Consider the following 18,433-nt stretch of genomic DNA (forward strand, 5'->3'; position numbering starts at 1 on the left):
GATTTACCTGGACAATGGGCAAACTGGCATAAACTGGAGTTAAATACATGGCACAGACATTAATGTGGGTGGAATTAGTTTCAGTTCAGGGGGCACTGACATTAGCACTGGGCTAGAAAGGGATGGTTCCAGTGGCCTTCACTTGTCCTGTGCTAAGACCAGTGTACTGGCAAAATGAATAATAATGGCTTTAAACTAATCAGAGGGAGGGGTCTTGGAGTGGGGAAACATACACTTACAAAGCAAGAGATATGGCAGCATCACTGGGCAGCTATTTGGATAACAAACCCAGAATGAAACAGAAAAGGAGAGAGCATAGATGCATAGAAAATCAATAGTTAATAGGCTCAAAATGTTAAAAGACAAAATGAATGGTTCTAAATGTGCATAATGAATTAATAGCAAAAAAAAAGAGTTTAATGAATATGTTTTACAGCCAATACGGAGACATGGTTACAATGAGATCAAAGCTGGGACCTAAACATTGAGAGGAATGTGATTTATAAAAAAATACAGACAGGAAGGAAAGGGTTGTGGAACAGCTTTGCTAGTGTGAGATGGAATAAGTATTATAGCAAGAAATGATCTTGGAGCAGAAGATGCAGAATCAATATGGATGGAGGCGCAAAATAAGGAGGGGAAGACAACACTGGGAGTAGTCTACAGATACCCCGAAAGTAGCCATACTGTAAGACAGAATAAATCAGCACATGTAAAAAAAAATCATGTGAGTAGACTGGGAAAATCAAATTGGCAGAGGTAGCCATGCGGAAGAATTCATAGAGTATATATGGCAGAGTGTCTGGGAACGATACGTTATGGATCCAACCAGGGTTAAGGCTATTTTGGATCCAGTAATGTATAATGAAGCAGGTGTAATGAAATGATTTTAGAGTAAAAGATTTTGAGGAAACAGTAAACGAACATGGGAGAATTTAGTATTTAGTTTGAGATGGATAAATTTAGGTCAGAAGCAACTGTGCTAACTTAAGTGCAATTACAAAGGAATGAGGACATATTTAACTGAACTGGACTCGGAAAAGACTAACCGCAAAAGGTGAAAAGTCATAGTCATAGAGATGTACAGCACAGAAACAGACCCTTCAGTCCAACTCATCCATACCAACTAGATATCATAGAATCATAGAATCCAAAACTAATCTAGTCCAATTTGTCAACACTTGACCATTCCTCTAAACCATTCTTATTCATATACTCATCCAGATGCCTTTTAAATGTTGTGATTGTACCAGCCTCTGTTTCCACACTGTAGGGAATCTAATCTAATAAAAAGACCTCCCCAGCAGCTCATTCCATACACACACCACACCTTAAGTCTCTTTTAAATTTTTCCCCTCTCACCCAGCAGACACGACACATTAGCTTTGCTTGAGTTTCACCAGCAATTTCAGCTTTTGTTTCAAATCTCCAGTACGCATGTTTTTTTGAGGAGGAAACAGTGAGGTTTTTTTTTTAATTTATCAGAACAGCAAAGATAGTTGAGGAGCAAAGGCTGAAATTTAAAAAAAAAAATTCATGAACAATATGTATATCCCAAAGAAGAAGGAGGATTTGAGGAAGGAGATCCAGATTAGTTAATAAATTAACTCGGGAAATTAAGGATGGCATAAAATTAAAAAGAAACAAACAAAGTAGTAAAGAGTTTTAGAAAAGTTTTAGAACAAAGAGAACAAAGAAAATTTACAGCCCAGGAACAGGCCTTTCGGCCCTTTCAAGCCTGAGCCGATCCAAATGTACTGTCTAAACCTGTCAGTCAATTCCCTCTGTATCCCTCTGCTCCCCATCTACTCATGCACCTGTCCAGACGCATCTAAAATGAATCCATCGTGCCTGCCTCTACCACCTCTGCTGGCAATGCGTTACAAACGCCCACCACCCTCTGTGTGAAGTACTTGTCGCATGCATCCCCCTTAAACTTTCCACCTCTCACCTTGAGAGCATGCCCTCTCGTTATTGAAGAACATAGAACATAGAAAAGTACAGCACAGAACAGGCCCTTTGGCCCATGATGTTGTGCTGAGGTTTAATCTTAATGTAAAATATAGTAACTTAACCTACGCACCCCTCAACTCACTGCTATCCTTGTGTATGTCCAGCAGTCGCTTCCACCATCACCGCTGGCAACGCATTCCATGCATTCACAACTCTCTGCGTAAAGAACTTACCTGTGACGTCCCCTTTATATCTTCCCCCTAATATCTTCAAACTAATACTCCTCGTATCAGTCAATTCTGCCCTGGGGAAAAGTCTCTGGCTCTATCTATTCCTCTCATTATTTTGTATACCTCGATCAGGTCTCCTCTCTTCCTCCTCCTCTCCAGAGAGAAAGGTCCGAGCTTTCTTCATAAGGCAATCCCTTCAGTCCAGGCAGCATCCTGGTAAACCTTCTTTGCACCCTCTCCAAATTCTCTGTACCTTTCCTATAGTAGGGCGACCAGGACTGGACACAATATTCCAAGTGTGGTCTCACCAGGGACTTGTAGAGCAGAGTCAGAATAGCTTCATGAAGGGGAAAGCATGCCTGCCAAATCTACTAGAATTCTTTGAGGAGGTAGTAAGCATGATAAAGGGGAAACGGTGGATGTAATATAGAATTGTAGAATCTCTACAGTATGGAAGCAGGGCATTTGGTCCACACCAGTCTTCCGAAGAGCATCCCACCCAGACCCATCCCCTACCCTACCCTATCCCTGTAAACCTGCATTACCCATGGCTAATCCACCTAGCTAACACATCCTTAGACTCTATGGGCAATTTAGCATGGCCAATCCACCTAACCTGCACATCTTTGGACGGTGGGAGGAAGCAGGAGCACCTGGAGGAAACCTGTGCAGACATGGTGAGAACAGGCAAACTCCATACAGACAGGTGCCTGGGGCTAGAGTTGAACCTGAGTCCCTGGCATTGTGAAGCAATGGTGCTCATCACTGTGCTGCCCAAATATCACACAAGTCTAGGTACATAAGATAAGAGCCCATGGTGTTTGCGGTAGTATATTAACATGGAATAAGGACTGGCTAACTAATAGAAGATAGAGAGATGGATAACAGGAGGAATTTTTAAGGATTATGACTTGTAACCAGTTGAGTGCTAGTGCCACAATTATTTATAATATATATTAATAATTTGGACTAGTGAAGGAAATATATTCTCATCAAGTTTGTGGATGACACAAAACTGGGTGGAAAGGCAAGCAGTGAGGATGACACAGAGTATGCAAAGGAATATAGACAGGTGAAGCAAGTGGGCAAAACTTGTTAATAGATTATAATATGGTAAAATGTGAGGTTGTGCACCTTAGCAGGAAGAACAGAGGAGTGGAATTTTATTTAAATGGAGAAATACTGCAGAAAGTTACAATACAAAGGTATTTAGGAGTCTTCATGCATAAATCACAAAAAGCTAGCATCCATATTCAGCGGATAATAGGGAAGACAAATGATCGAATGGCATATATTTCAAAGTGAATGGATTTTTAAATAGGACAGCCTTACTAAGGCTATACAAAGGCATTAGTTAAACTACAACCTGAATACTGTGCAGAGTTTTGGTCACATTATCTAATAATGCGACCTTACATTGGAAGCCTGTCACAGAAAATTTATTAAGTTGATCCCAGGTATGCAGCAACAGTTTTTCAAGGAGAATTTTTAAAAACATCATTTACAGGTTGAGGGCATTGTTAGCTAGTCTAGCATTTATTTCCCATTCCTAATTGCCCAGAGGGTAGTTAAGAGTCAACCACATTGTTGTTGGTCTGGAGTCACACGTGGGCCAGATCAGGTAGAGATGGCAGATTCCTACTCTAAAGGATGTTCGTGAACCAGGTGGGTTTTTCCTAACAATTGACAATGGATAAGTGATCATCTTTTGACTCTTAATTCCAGATTTTTATTGTGTTCAAATTCTACCATCTTCCATGGTGGGATTTGAATCAGGTCCCTGGAACATTCCTGAGTCTCTAGATTAACATTCCAAGCAATGATAACACTAGTCGAGTATGTGGTGGTGGAAAAGCACAGCAAGTCAGGCGGCATCCAATGAGCAGGAGAATCGATGTTTCAGGCATAAGCCCTTCATCAGGAATTCATCAGATAGCATTAGACCAAGTTAGTTGGACCTGTATTAGTTGGAATTTGAAAGATTGAGAGGAAACCTTATTGAAACATACAAGATTCCACCAAGAATGTAATAGTGATTTACTGGGATGTTGTCTGGCCTGGAGCAATTCAGCTGGGAAGAAAGACAATAAAGGCTGGGGTTAGTTTTTTTTAAGAGCAGGGAAGGGTGAGGGTAATTTTGATCGAGGTGTACAAAGTTCTGAAGGCAAGGACAGGGGTAGATAGGATAAAACTACGTTTTTTTCTGAACATCTGATCAAAGTCAAAATGTTAACTCTATTGAATATTTCCAATACATTATATTTCATATCAGTTTATTTATTTGTGTAGCTATTGTGTGGGAAGCACAGCAATAAATGATGTGATTTGATATGATCACTGACAGACATTATCTCACAGGATAGTGAGAATTACACATACTTAAGAGTATCACAGTGCAGTGGCAGTGCAGCACAATTATATTTGCTAGAAGCCAGATATATTTACAGACAGGTAAATGAAGGCTATACATCTCACGCAGATCATATCAAGCTGCAGCAGTCCAGAATAGACAGCACTGACATACACACCCAGCCATGCTTTCAAACTTCAGAACATGTTGTTTAATGTTGGATGCTATTCAGTGATTGGACATCACTTGCTGAACAGTTTCAAGCGTGCAAAGAATTAGACTAACACCTAATTTACATTTGTTAACTGTTGGCAACTACATGGAGCATTTCAAATGATCAGTCTGCAATAGTTTGTTCCTCTGAGTTGCACGGAGAATCTCAAATTAACGAAGTGGTAGGATGAAGGTAAAAGATACAAATGGAGCAACATGGCACCTACCTGTTTGTGCGTTGTAAATGGTCATGAAGAAGCCTCCCCCAATCCCCATGCTGTGTGCATTCATGAGTCCAACACAGAGCAAACTGGCAATGGCAGCATCCACAGCTGAGGCATTCTGCCTCAGAATATCCCTGCAATGAAATCAGTGTCAGATGTCCAAACACAGGAATAACAAGAGGCCATTCAGACCCTTGCATTTGTTTTGCCAATCAATTAGATAGTCTTAGAATCAGAATCATACATAGAATCAGACCGTTTGGACAAACCAGAGCATGCTAAACATAATCTCAACTAAACTGATCCTCCTGCCTGCTCCTTGCCCAGATCCCTCCAAATCTTTCCTATTCATGTACTTAGCCAAATACATTTTAAACGTTGTGAAAAGTACCCACATCCACCACTTCCTTTGGAAAGTCATGAACCACTCTGTGTAAAAAAATAAAGTTGCCCCCCATGTCTTTTTTAAAATCTTTCTTCTCTCACCTTAAAACTGTGCCCCCTGGGAGAGATCCAAGATGGGGGAGATCTAACAGGGCTGCCTTGCTGAGCTCTGCACCACAACTCAGGCAAAGTGGTGCTTTTACCCTCCTCACCTAAACTATCTTGGGAAAATTGATAATTAAATATTAGTAGAGTTGCTACATACCTTTCCTCCAGCAAGGGAAGATGGCTAGAGGCAATGGATCGACTAAATCGCAACATGCAGGACATTCCCCTGCAGCATTGGACGTGTCCATGGCCACAGCTTTGGCCTCCTCTGGCTTTTCTACAGTGTGATTCACAAAAGGATGTCCTTTGATGAGCTGATGAGACTGAGGGATCTTAGTATTCAGTACTCTGCAAGATACCCAGCGATATTCCGTTTTACCCATGATGGGTCTGTGCATTTATTTGATTCATCAGATAAAGCGAAAAACTTTCTGGACACTTTAAAATAGACTGGATGATTTAAAGGATATGGACAATAATGGTTTTTCTTCTACTTTTTTGTGTACTTCTCTCTCTTATTACAGAATGCGTTGTGGGATTTTATCCAGTTTTGATTGAAGTTAATGCATGGTTGCGGATGGGTTAGGTATTCTTCATAATACCGGTTTTTCTTTTCTCCTATGCTGGAGTCTAGGGCACACCTCAAGCTAGGAGAAGTTATGGAGGTGTGTGTGGGTAGAGTAAACGCTCCCTGTGGGCAGGGGTAGAGTTCTCCATCAAGTGTCCTTTGTATTTGGTTTAGTTTGTTGGTTTTTAGTAGATGTAATTTTTGGAAGCTCTGTTAATGTAGTTTTAGTGTGTGTATTTTCTAGGCTCCATGAGTCTTTATTTATTAATACTCAATGTGTTGTAAGTAGGGTTCTTCCACTCTGGATTCAAAGGTTGTTATAGAGGGACATGGCTAATTTCTTTTTAAATGGTGCACCTGGGATATTAAGGGGAGTCACTTGCCAGTCAAGAGAAAAAAAAGTACTCTCGAGTCTCAGGAAAGAGATGGTTGATATCACCCTTTTGCAGGTAACCAACTGTGATGATAAGGAACATCTAAAGTTACAGCAGGGTGGGTTTGATCAGGTGTTCTTTTTATCCTTTATGACTAAGAGCAGGCTACACTTGTTCAATAGAGTCTCCCATTTAAGTTACTAGGTCACGTTAAAGATGAGGAGAAAGTGAGGTCTGCAGATGCTGGAGATCAAAGTTGAAACTTTATTGCTGGAACCAGCACAGGAGGTCAGGCAGCATCCAGGGAACAGGAGATTCGACGTTTCGGGCACAGGCCCTTCTAAAGTTACAGCAGGGTGGGTTTGATCAGGTGTTCTTTTTATCCTTTATGACTAAGAGCAGGGGAATGGCTACACTTGTTCTAAATGTCTATGGTCCCCTTAAATTCCTGACAGGTGGACACGCCAAATTGATTGCTCTTGAAACTCTATGTGCTATCATAGGGGGAGATTTTAATAGTCTCATGGACCCCATGGTGGATAGAATGCCCAAAGGTCCCCGAACAATCTCTCCGCAATCGAAACAACTGGTTGACTTACGTGTGGAATTAGGGTTGGTGGATGTTTAGAGATGTCTCCACCCTACGGGTAGGGACTTTACCCTTTTATCTAACCCACACAAGTGTCATACTAGGATTGATCCTTTCCTAGCCCTCTCGGTTTTTCTGGATTTGGTCATGTCCTGAACAATTGGAAATATTGCCGTTTGTATTCCTGTACAATTGGAAATATCACAGCAGTATATTTGGAGGTCAAGATTAAGGACTATGGAACAGGCTCACAGCATTGGTGAATGGATGCCTTTATTTTCAAGGACAGTAAGTTTATTGAGTACTTTCGAATGAATTTAAAGTGTTCTTGGTCATTAATTCGGGTAGAGCTAGCAACCAGTCTATATTTTGGGAGATTGCTAAGGCCTATTCTAGGGAGAGTAATTATCTCTTACTCGGCCAGTCAGGAGAGCAGCAGTGTCTACTCGAGGCACAGCTGAAAGCAGCCAAGATGGCATAGTTTGATAGGCCATAGGTGGCTAAACTACGGTGAGTCACAGCTCTTCGGGTGACTTTGAACTCCATGCTCACTCGGACAGCGAAGAGAGAACTTCTCTTTTGCGAAACAAAGGCCGTTTGAGCATGGTGATAAGCCAGGCAAATACCTGGCATATCTCACCAGGAAAAAGAATGCCCGCCAATCTATTACAGAGAAGGCACTGGGGTTCCTACTTGTGACTCTAGAAAGATCAATGCTGCGTTTCGGAGATTTTACTCCAAATTATGCCAGTCAGAATGTTGTGAAGATAGATTGGCTAAGATGGAGTCTTTTTTTTAAGGACCTGGACCTTCCAGGTGTGACCTCTGAACAGACATCTCTCCTTAATGCCCCCTTAACAGTGCAAGGGATACAGGAGGCAATAAATCAGCTCCAAAGCAGAAAGGCACCCAGCCCCGATAGTCTCCCTAGTGAACGCTACAAAGAATGTATAACTATATTGTCAGGGCCGATGCTGGACATTTACAATTGAATTGGCCATGCTAAATTGTCCGTACTGTTAGGTAAGGGGTAAATGTAGGGGTATGGGTGGTTTGCACTTCGGCGGGTCGCTGTGGACCTGTTGGGCCGAAGGGCCTGTTTCCACACTGTAAAGTAATCTAATCTAATCAAAAACTACTTGTACAGTCATGACTGCCTCCCGCCATCCATGAGAGAGGCTAATATCTCTCTTATCCTCAAGAAAGGGAAGAGCCCGGAGGACTGTGCTTCATATAGGCCCATCTCCCTTCAAAATTCAGACTTTAAAATTTTGTCCAAGACTCTTGTGCTAAGATTAGAGAAGGTATTGTCCTCTATTAAGGAGGACCAGATGGATTTTAAAGGTCCACAAATCCTCCAACATTATTAGGAGATGACTGAATATGATCCAAGCGTGTCAGTAGCGATTAGTTCAGACATTAATGATCTCTTTAGACGTAGAAAAAGGCATTTGACTGGGTGAAATGGCCCTATCTTTTTTACACTCTGGAACGGTTTGGTCTAGGTGAGGTCTTTATCAGGTGGGTAGGGGTCCTGTATAGTGATCCCATCAATGATGTAAGATTCAGTCATTTCAGTATTTGTAGGGGCAGTCGGCAAGGTTGTCCCCTCTTACTTCTACTTTTTAATGTAGGTGATTGAGCCACTGGCAAATGCTATCCATAGGGACCCTAATATAACTGCCCCATAAGTGGGATCAAAGGCACACAAGATCACATTATTTGCGGATGATGTTTTCGTCTTCTTATCAAACCTGGCAGTTTCTGTAATCCATTTAACACTACGCATTAATTTATTTGGCCTTTTTTTTTCGTGATAAGATAAATTTTGCAAAGTCTGAGGCTATGCCCATGGGGGCTCTTAGGGAAATACCAGACATTGAGCATAAATCACAGTTTCATTTTACATGGTCATGGGGGGGGGCGCTGGTTTTCACTACTTTGGTATTTTTGTTACTCCCACCTTCGATCAGTTATTTAAGGCTAATTTTTTTCACTTTCCTGACAAAATTAAACAAGACCTTCAAAGATGGGAGGCCCTTCCAATATCCTGGTTAGGTCCAATAGCCCTTATTAAAATGAATATCCTTCCTCATTTGTTATATCCCATGCAAATGCTCCCTCTGATGTTTCCCAAGAAAACATTGCGGAGACTTACTGACTGGTTTAGTTCTGTTATTTAGCACTTCAGACAGCCCCTCATTAAGCTCACCAAATTGCAACCCCCAAGGGTTGCTGGGAGCAGACTTTCCAGATATTTACAAATGAGAGGGACCGTATTGTTGAAGAGGAGAGTGTGAAATGGACTGGTAAGCTAGAAGAGATACTTGTTAGGAAGGAAGATGTGTTGGGCATTTTGAACAACTTGAGGATAGACAAGTCCCCCAGGCCTGACGGGATATATCCTAGGATTACATGAGAAGCAAGAGAGGAAATTGCAGAGCCGTTGGCAATGATCTTTTCGTCTTCACTGTCAACGGGGGTGGTACCAGGGGACTGGAGAGTGGCGAATGTTGTGCCCCTGTTCAAAAAGGGAATAGGGATAACCCCGGGAATTACAGGCCAGTTAGTCTTACTTCGGTGGTAGGCAAAGTAATGGAAAGGGTACTGAGGGATAGGATTTATGAGTATCTGGAAAGAAACTGCTTGATTAGGGACAGCCAGCACGGATTTGTGAAGGGTAGGTCTTGCCTTACAAGTCTTATTGAATTCTTTGAGGAGGTGACCAAGCATGTGGATGAGGGTACTTGGATTTTAGTAAGACATTTGATAAGGTTCCCCATGATAGGCTTATGCGGAAAGTCAGGAGGCATGGGATAGAGGGAAATTTGGCCAGTTGGATAGAAAACTGGCTAACCAGTCGAAGTCAGAGTGGTAGATGGTAAATATTCAGCCTGGAGCCCAGTTACAAGTGGAGTTCTGCAGGGATCAGTTCTGGGTCCTCTGCTGTTTGTAATTTTTATTAATGACTTGGAAGAGGGAGTCGAAGGGTGGATCAGTAAATTTGCAGATGATACAAAGATTGGTGGAGTTGTGGATAGTGAGGAGGGCTGTTGTTGGCTGCAAAGAGACTTAGATATGATGCAGAGCGGGGCTGAGGAGTGGCAGATGGAGTTCAACCCTGTCAAGTGTGAGGTTGTCCATTTTGGAAGGACAAATAAGAATGTGGAATACAGGGTTAAAGGTAGGGTTCTTAGTAAGGTGGAGGAGCAGAGGGATCTTGGGGTCTATGTTCATAGATCTTTGAAAGTTGCCACTCAGATGGATAGAGCTTGTAAGAAGGCCTATGGTGTATGAGCGTTCATGAGCAGAGGGATTGAATTCAAGAGTCGTGAAGTGATGTTGCAGCTGTACAGGACCTTTGTTAGGCCACATTTGGAGTACTGTGTGCAGTTCTGGACGCCTCACTTTAGGAAAGATGTGGAAGCTTTGGAGAGGGTGCAGAGAAGATTTACCAGGATGTTGCCTGGAATGGAGAATAGGTCGTACGAGGATAGGTTGAGAGTGCTAGGCCTTTTCTCATTGGAACGGCGAAGGCTGAGGGGTGACTTAATAGACATTTATAAGATAATCAGGGGAATAGATAGAGTAGACAGTCAGAAACTTTTTCCCTGGGTACAACAGAGTGTTACAAGGGGACGTAAATTTAAGGTGAAGAGTGGAAGGTACCGGGGGTTGTCAGGGGTAGGTTCTTTACCCAGAGAGTGGTGGGGGCATGGAATGCGCTGCCTGTGGGAGTGGCAGAGTCAGAATCATTGGCGACCTTTAAACGGCAATTGGATAGGTACATGGATGGGTGCTTAAGCTAGGACAAATGTTCGGCACAACATCGTGGGCCGAAGGGCCTGTTCTGTGCTGTATTGTTCTATGTTCTATGTTAAGAGATACCAACTGAACTCCCTCCTGTCTTTTGAGAATGACTGGACTTGTGAGGACCCGAAGTCAATATGGTTGGATATCGAGGCCTCCCAGGCAAAGTGCCCTCTAACTGATCTGTTGTTTATGAATAAGATGAGAACAGTTGTGGAATACTGTAGGAATCCAATCATTATTAATACTGTCAAAGCACGAAGGGCAATGCGACAGAGTCAGGGCAATAATATCTAAAACCTCTTGTCTCACCCCTATAGCTGATGTGCTGGGATTCCGGCCAGGGATAATGGACCCTGGGTATAAACTGTGGGCAACTAGGAGAGTCTCCTGTCTGGGTGACTTGTATGATGGGGAGATCATGATGTCCTTTGACCAAATAAGCCGCAAGTATGGGTTATCTAGCAGAGATCTTTTTCTTTTTTTTTCCCCAGGTGAGGAACTTTATCCAAAAAAGAACTACGCTTTTGACCAACCCCTACAGATCCAACACAGAGAAGAGGGTGCTTCATGCCAACCGCACTCTCTCGGTTACTACTCTCTATTGTCTACTGGGAGGTGATTCCTCAGATGATATTGAGCGATTATATGAGGTCTTGGAGAAGGAGTTAGGAATTGAGATCTTCAAGTCATGGGAGGGCATATGTGAGAAAGATCATGATCTGTAGTAGGACACATGCCATGCTGTTGAAGATTCTTCATAGGGCCCACCTGGCCCCAGATCATCTTTCAAAATTTAAGGTGGGAGCATCCTCAAGCTGCAAAGAGGAAGTGAGGACTGCAGCTACTGGAGATGAGAGTCAAGTGTTCATCAGGAATGAGGCTTGTGTGCCAGTAGGGCTGAGATAACTGGGAGGGGGTTAGGGATGGGGAGGAAGGTAGCTGGGAATGTGATAGGCAGATCAAGGTGGGGTGGGGGTGGGGGGGGGGGGTGATAGATCAGAGAGGAGGGCGGATAGGTGGGAAGGAAGATGGACAGGTCAAGAGGGCAGTACTGAGTTGGATCCTTAGGCTTCCCTAAGTGTTAAATAAATACTGGTATTCTTACGCACTGTGGTCCTACCACAGTCTTTGTAAATACTGGAGTGCTGTGGCCGAAGTGATAGAGGTGGTCTTGGGGACCGAAGTAAAGATGGACCCATTCTCTCTTCTTCTGGGCTGATCCAACTTACCTGCTCTTGACACTCATGGAAAAAAGCTTTTTGATATCCTCACTTTGTGTGTGAGGAAAAATATTCTGATGTGGTGGATGTCTGAAAACCTCTGGGGGGTTGGCATAAAAGTTAGTTATTGAACACTTGCCCCTGAACTTTCTTACAAAATATGGTGCACCAAAATATGAAACATTTTATAAAACATGGCAGCTCTTTCTGGCTTACTTAGATGCAGACGTAACTGCCATTTTAAATTAGGGCTTTTGCATAGCTGGATTTAGCAGACTGGGTGCTCCCCATGAGCAAGAATTTCAAAAAAATATGGGTGTAATATTGAATGCTCTCAAAGGTTGGGAGCTATTGTTTCATTGCGGTGAATGGTGTTATCTATTTATTCATTTTCTATTTATTTATTCATTTATTTTCACTGAATTGTTTATCTCAAATGAGTGCAGATAGTTCTTTACCTTTGTAAGAGTAGTGTAGGCATTAGTTTATTGTTGTAATTTTATAAAAGCAATTTTATCAATAAAAATATTATTGAAACAAAAAATGTGCCCTCTCATCTTGAAATGTGCCATTCTCGGGAAAAGCCAACTACCATTAACTTTATCGAAAACCCTCATTATTTTATAAACTTCTATAAGACCTTAGCTAATCTGAACTCCATTCACAGCCAACTCTGCCTCAAAGCATCCCTGTAATTAATTCATTGTGAAGTTTATACTCAGGTTTTTATTCTGCTTAAAAGGCCTCTGGGACTTGTTCCCAGTTAGTAAAGTGATCTGGTCTACCAGCCCTTACTCCTGGCAGCTCCTCAACCTTTCCCACTAACATGTCATGCCCATCTATGTGAATTCATACCTCCCTCATTCCCATGAACCTTCATATTGTTTACCAATCCACATCTCCCACCTTCCATGGCCACTTACAGCACACATGCCAATTCAGCAACAATGTATGCCTATTCATGCACTTTTACCACATTTACAACCTGATACCAACTTATTCCAACAGTTTACCCACCCACTCAATGGCACTGTTTAATCCCTGGGCCAACCTATGGCCAACTCATACCAACACCTGACCTTCCACACATTTCTATGCTCCCTATATGAATTTAATGCCAACTTGTGTGCCTCCATCACACAATGCTTTATCCTTGCACCACCCCTTACCCATGCCAACATATCTAGTATTCATCCTTAGGAGCCATGCTGAGATTAAATAACAAAGCTCGGTATCATTGGAGACTTAACTATCAATGTGCTACATTTTAATATAAAAGTGAATTCAATTCCCTCAAGAGCTCCTTCTCTCACAAAGGGAACCAATCCTTCATAAGCTCTTGCAGATGTTAATGAAGAGGTGAATTTACAATCCCTCTTCCCCTCCTCACCGTAATAATGATAAGTTGTGAAAGCAGTCTAACAGTAATAGCATTACAATGCTAACCGTCCGCCCTATTGATATTAATTTGTGCTTTCAACATTAGGTTACATAAGTTTTATTTTAAATTTAAAGAGCAGGAGTTCAAATATCTTTTCAGCTTGATAGTTCTATCTACTAGATCCACTTAAGATTAAATATTGCAGGTAGTTCTTCTATAACGTGTGTTTCATCAGTGAGAATGGCTATAACGTGATTAATGAATTGTTGACGCTGTTAGCATAACGCAAACCTGCTGAGCGGGTATAGCGTGTTGTCCATTTGCATGATCTTCTACAGTGTGATGCCTGTAGCAATTTCCCCATAGCCCAAGGTTGCACAGGGACACAACTGTATAGCAGAACAACACTGGAAAGTGGACCACATTCCAGCAAAAAAAAACTGTTTGAACTTTGCGCTGGGACAAAGTTCAGATTGTCTGTTATCGGAATTACATCCCACCCCCGACATTCTCCAACCCATCAATAATAGGACTGGTCAGAAACGTGGCAGGACTCTTAGATCCAGGATTCCACCATCATTTTGTCTAAGGCACAGAATTTTCACAAGTCAGTAAAATCTTAGGCCTCATCGTGGTCCAGCTTCAAGCCCACCTGAGAACCGATCTACAGGAAATTGGACTAATTAAAAATCCTAATTTTTACAAGAGTTTTAATGAAAGCATTAACTCAAGGAAACTACAGATCTGGCATGAAAGGGATTTACAGAATCTACATGGACTTATACATGTACAAAGATTACATATAAATGTGAGTCTGTGTGTGAGAGTGTGAGTGCATGTGGCCCAGCAAAGGCTGATAGCCAAGTTCAGTACCCATGAGGATAGCCTCAACTGGGATCTTGGGTTCATGTTAAACTACAGGTGATCCCACTGCACTCACAATCGCACTCACGCAGACCCTCATGCACACACCCCCCAAATTCACCCACGCTTATGCCCTCTCACAGGCTTATATCCTGTCACACTCACTTTACTAAGTATGCACACATGCAAACACACACTTTCTCACACTAACTGACTCTCTCTTGCACATGCACACACATATGGGGTGAATTTGTATTTGCAGAATTATTTTTGCAGATACATTCTATTTTGCTCAAAAATGCACAATCTGCAGACAGTCAATACATGCAATATTTTGTAAATTCCACTTTGGAAATAGAACCAGTTTGATTGGAGTCTGTCTGTATCCCAATCTCACACCTTTAGTGTATTGTCTGAGCTGCGATGTCACCAATCTAGGTTTGTTCAATATCATTTCAGTTGCATGATACCAATCTTTTGCAATAAATTCTATGTTTCATGGTCCTGCTTCATGGCCACCTGATGAAGGAGCAGCCAATGGTTCCAAATAAACCTGTTGAACTATAACCTGGTGTTGTGTGATTTATTTAACGACATGATATTAACATGTATATCTTGGTGAGATAAGCAAGTTCATACATCAATATCAACCTTCGTTGCAATCTCCTCCAAAATATTGATAGGCTAGGGCAGCAATGCAAATGTGCTGAACAATTGTAATATAGGAAAGGTCAAAACTATAATAACTGGGAAACACACAAAGTGCTACTAGAGAACCAGTTATCAGCCCATTACAGCATAATCAGCACTTTTGGGAAAGCACCAAACATAGGAGATAGGTGAGAGGTCAGACAAGGAAGGAACATCTATGGGAACCCCTGCCAACCTTTCCCAAAACTGCAGGCCCACTGGCCCCCTTCCCACTCCAGAAGGAATGGGCCCCCGGTCACTCAACACAAAACATCACTAGGGTGGTTCTTTGCCACTCCTGACCCATCCTCCTCTGATGAAATTTATCAGTAACTGGTAATGCATGGCTCAGATGAGGAGGAACAAACCCGGCTTGTCATTACGCGCCTTACTCCCACAGTATTTTCAGCTCTGCCAGACCCTTAAAATACTGGCAACAGAACTCTGAAACAAATGGAGACAGTGGCCTTAGCTGCCATTAATATGAGGAATCCCATAAAATGGTTTGTATAAGTGCCACCAAGAGAAGGGGAACTTTCCACTTCCTTTGGTCACAGTGGGTGACTCCAAATCAGGTATGTAGACTGATCCCATCCCACAGATCAACAGTAAGTAAAAACTAGTTTTACTATCATTACACACACTGCTGAGAGCAGAGCTCAGACAAATTAAACATTTGACCCAATGGAAATCCCTCCATAATGAGGCCTGAGCTCTTGGAAAACTGATCCTACTGTGGGAGAACAACAAAACCTACTTAATTACTTACAAAAAGCTTGTCACTGGAAATTATTTAATTGGGGACAATCACTCCCTTACATTCAAACAGTGATCGGGAGCACTAGAAAAAGCATAAAATTGTAAGATTTATCCCTCAATGCAAGTCGTGTTGAATTTGATGAAATTATTCTTACAATGAGGCCAAGCAAACTTTCTCAGAGAAAGTGAGGTCTGCAGATGCTGGAGATCAGAGCTGAAAATGTGTTGCTGGAAAAGCTCAGCAGGTCAGGCAGCATCCAAAGACAGGAGAATCGATGTTTCGGGCATGAGCCCTTCGTCATGTCATTCCTGAAGAAGGGCTCATACCCGAAACGTCGATTCTCCTGCTCCTTGGATGCTGCCTGACCTGCTGCACTTTTCCAGCAACACATTTTCAGCTCAAGCAAACTTTCTCTCAACTTCTTACCAAGTCCTCACTGCAAGAATCACACCTGATTGCAGCCCCATTTTCCCCATGCACCATTCCCAAAGCAACTCACCGCTTGCATCCCTGGCACCTGTGCCATTGTTAAAAGGCTGTTGTGCACCTGCATACGCAGTGTCAATATGGAGATGCCTAGTGCAGTTCCTGAAATTTGCCCCATTCCTCATTCACATGATCATGGAGGACAAGGAGCAAGAGTGGAGAGCACAACACCAGAGTAGGTCAGCCTGGTCCCAGTTTGCCATCTATGTGGAAGCACTCAGACATCTGGACGAATGTGGGAAGATGATCCACCAACACAAGTGCTTTCACCTTCTCGCCGGTACCTCACAGTAACTATCTTTGCTACTGCACCCACCTCCCACCAAGGCTCATGCTCTACCATTCTCACTGATGGACTTAATATCTTCCTCACTCACCCTCACCCAACCCAATCCTTGACACCACAAACTCTACAAGCTCTCTGTTGTGCCCAGTCACAGGATATGTGGGCGGCACGGTGGCACAGTGGTTAGCACTGCTGCCTCACAGCGCCTGAGACCCGGGTTCAATTCCCGCCTCAGGCGACTGACTGTGTGGAGTTTGCACGTTCTCCCCGTGTCTGCGTGGGTTTCCTCCGGGTGCTCCGGTTTCTTCCCACAGTCCAAAGATGTGCAGGGTCAGGTGAATTGGCCATGCTAAATTGCCCGTAGTGTTGGGTAAGGGGTAAATGTAGGGGTATGGGTGGGTTTCGCTTCGGCGGGTCGGTGTGGACTTGTTGGGCCGAAGGGCCTGTTTCCACACTGTAATGTAATGTAATCTAACCTAATCTAATGTAATCTAATCTAATTTCTATGTTCCCACTTGCACCAGCTGTGCTACGCACTTCATCTTCCACAATACTGGCTTCTCTAATTCTAGGAGGGGTAGAGCAGAAACTAGAGGGGTAGTGTGATGCTCATCAATTCATCAAATTAGCTCCTCATCCCTTATCAGGATAGATCTTGCCTGACTACTCCAGTGGGGCCTGGACTGATATCGAGACTTGACTTAAATGTGTCAGCACCACAAGAAGAATGGAAACAAAATACCCAAATTTTTCTAAAAATTGAGACATCACGGATATCTTTTTTGCTTCAGAGGTGCTTCTTCCTGATATGTTTCTTCTAATGATTTCAGAAACTCAGGGACAGAGTCAGAGGAATGAGACTAACATCAACAGTATGTGGTTTGAACATAACTGTGGCACATTCTGCAGTAATAAAAATAAGTCACTGGACTTTGCTATACTTCAGTAAATACTCGAGTTTAGACAGAGAATTCAAGAAATTGAGTTACTCAAAGTCTACCAGGAACTTAACCAGAAAAATGGAGGCAAAATGGTTGCCAGCAGATATAGAAAAACTCCAAATCAATGAGTCAGATGCTCATCCAATGTTTTGGAGGGGGGAGTACATATCTACCTATAGGGGAGTTGAAGTGGCCTCTGATTGGTCAGTTGTGCAATACAAGAGATCTCAAGGATACTTCCTCATTGCCTGTGAGATAGGTACTTGCTTGATGCTTGACAACAACACTCAATCAGTATTTAATGATATTCCTGATCTTTCTATGAGCTGTTTACATTTTTATAAGTTGTAGGCTTGGTTCATCAACTTGGTCTCCAATTTCTTTAAACAAAAAATAATTCCATTGACCTCATATCCATAAAGATAGCAGCAACTATGTGCAACATATTCACATTGCCCATACATTTGTTTAATTTAAGAGGCATTAAAACACTGGGTTATTGGTGAAAAAAAGCACATTATGTTCATATTACGCTCATTAGGACAATTCAAAAGAAAGAAAGAAATACCCGTGAATTGGTATTCCCAATATTTATCCTGCAGGTCAACAAAAGCATGTAGAGTAAGAATCATAGAGATGTACAGCTCGGAAACAGACCCTTCGGTTCATGCCAACAAGATATTCTAACCTAATCTAGTCCCACCTGCCAGCACTTGACACATATCTCACAAACCCTTCCTGGAGAGTGGCGAATGTTGTGCCCCTGTTCAAAAAAGGGAATAGGGATAACCCCAGGAATTACAGGCCAGTTAGTCTTACTTCGGTGGTAGGCAAAGTAATGGAAAGGGTACTGAGGAATAGGATTTATGAGTATCTGGAAAGACACTACTTGATTAGGGACAGCCAGCACGGATTTGTGAAGGGTAGGTCTTGTCTTACAAGTCTTATTGAATTCTTTGAGGAGGTGACCAAGCATGTGGATGAGGGTAGAGCAATGGA

The 18,433-nt window shown here is 42.4% G+C and overlaps 1 pseudogene; it reads right to left on the minus strand.

Annotated features, from left to right (window-relative positions):
• LOC122562438 overlaps positions 1-18,433 on the minus strand; it is an 88,353-nt pseudogene that overhangs the window by 55,117 nt on the left and 14,803 nt on the right.

The sequence above is a fragment of the Chiloscyllium plagiosum genome, chromosome 25 (assembly GCF_004010195.1).
Source record: "Chiloscyllium plagiosum isolate BGI_BamShark_2017 chromosome 25, ASM401019v2, whole genome shotgun sequence".
In the NCBI taxonomy this organism is placed as follows: Eukaryota; Metazoa; Chordata; class Chondrichthyes; order Orectolobiformes; family Hemiscylliidae; genus Chiloscyllium; species Chiloscyllium plagiosum.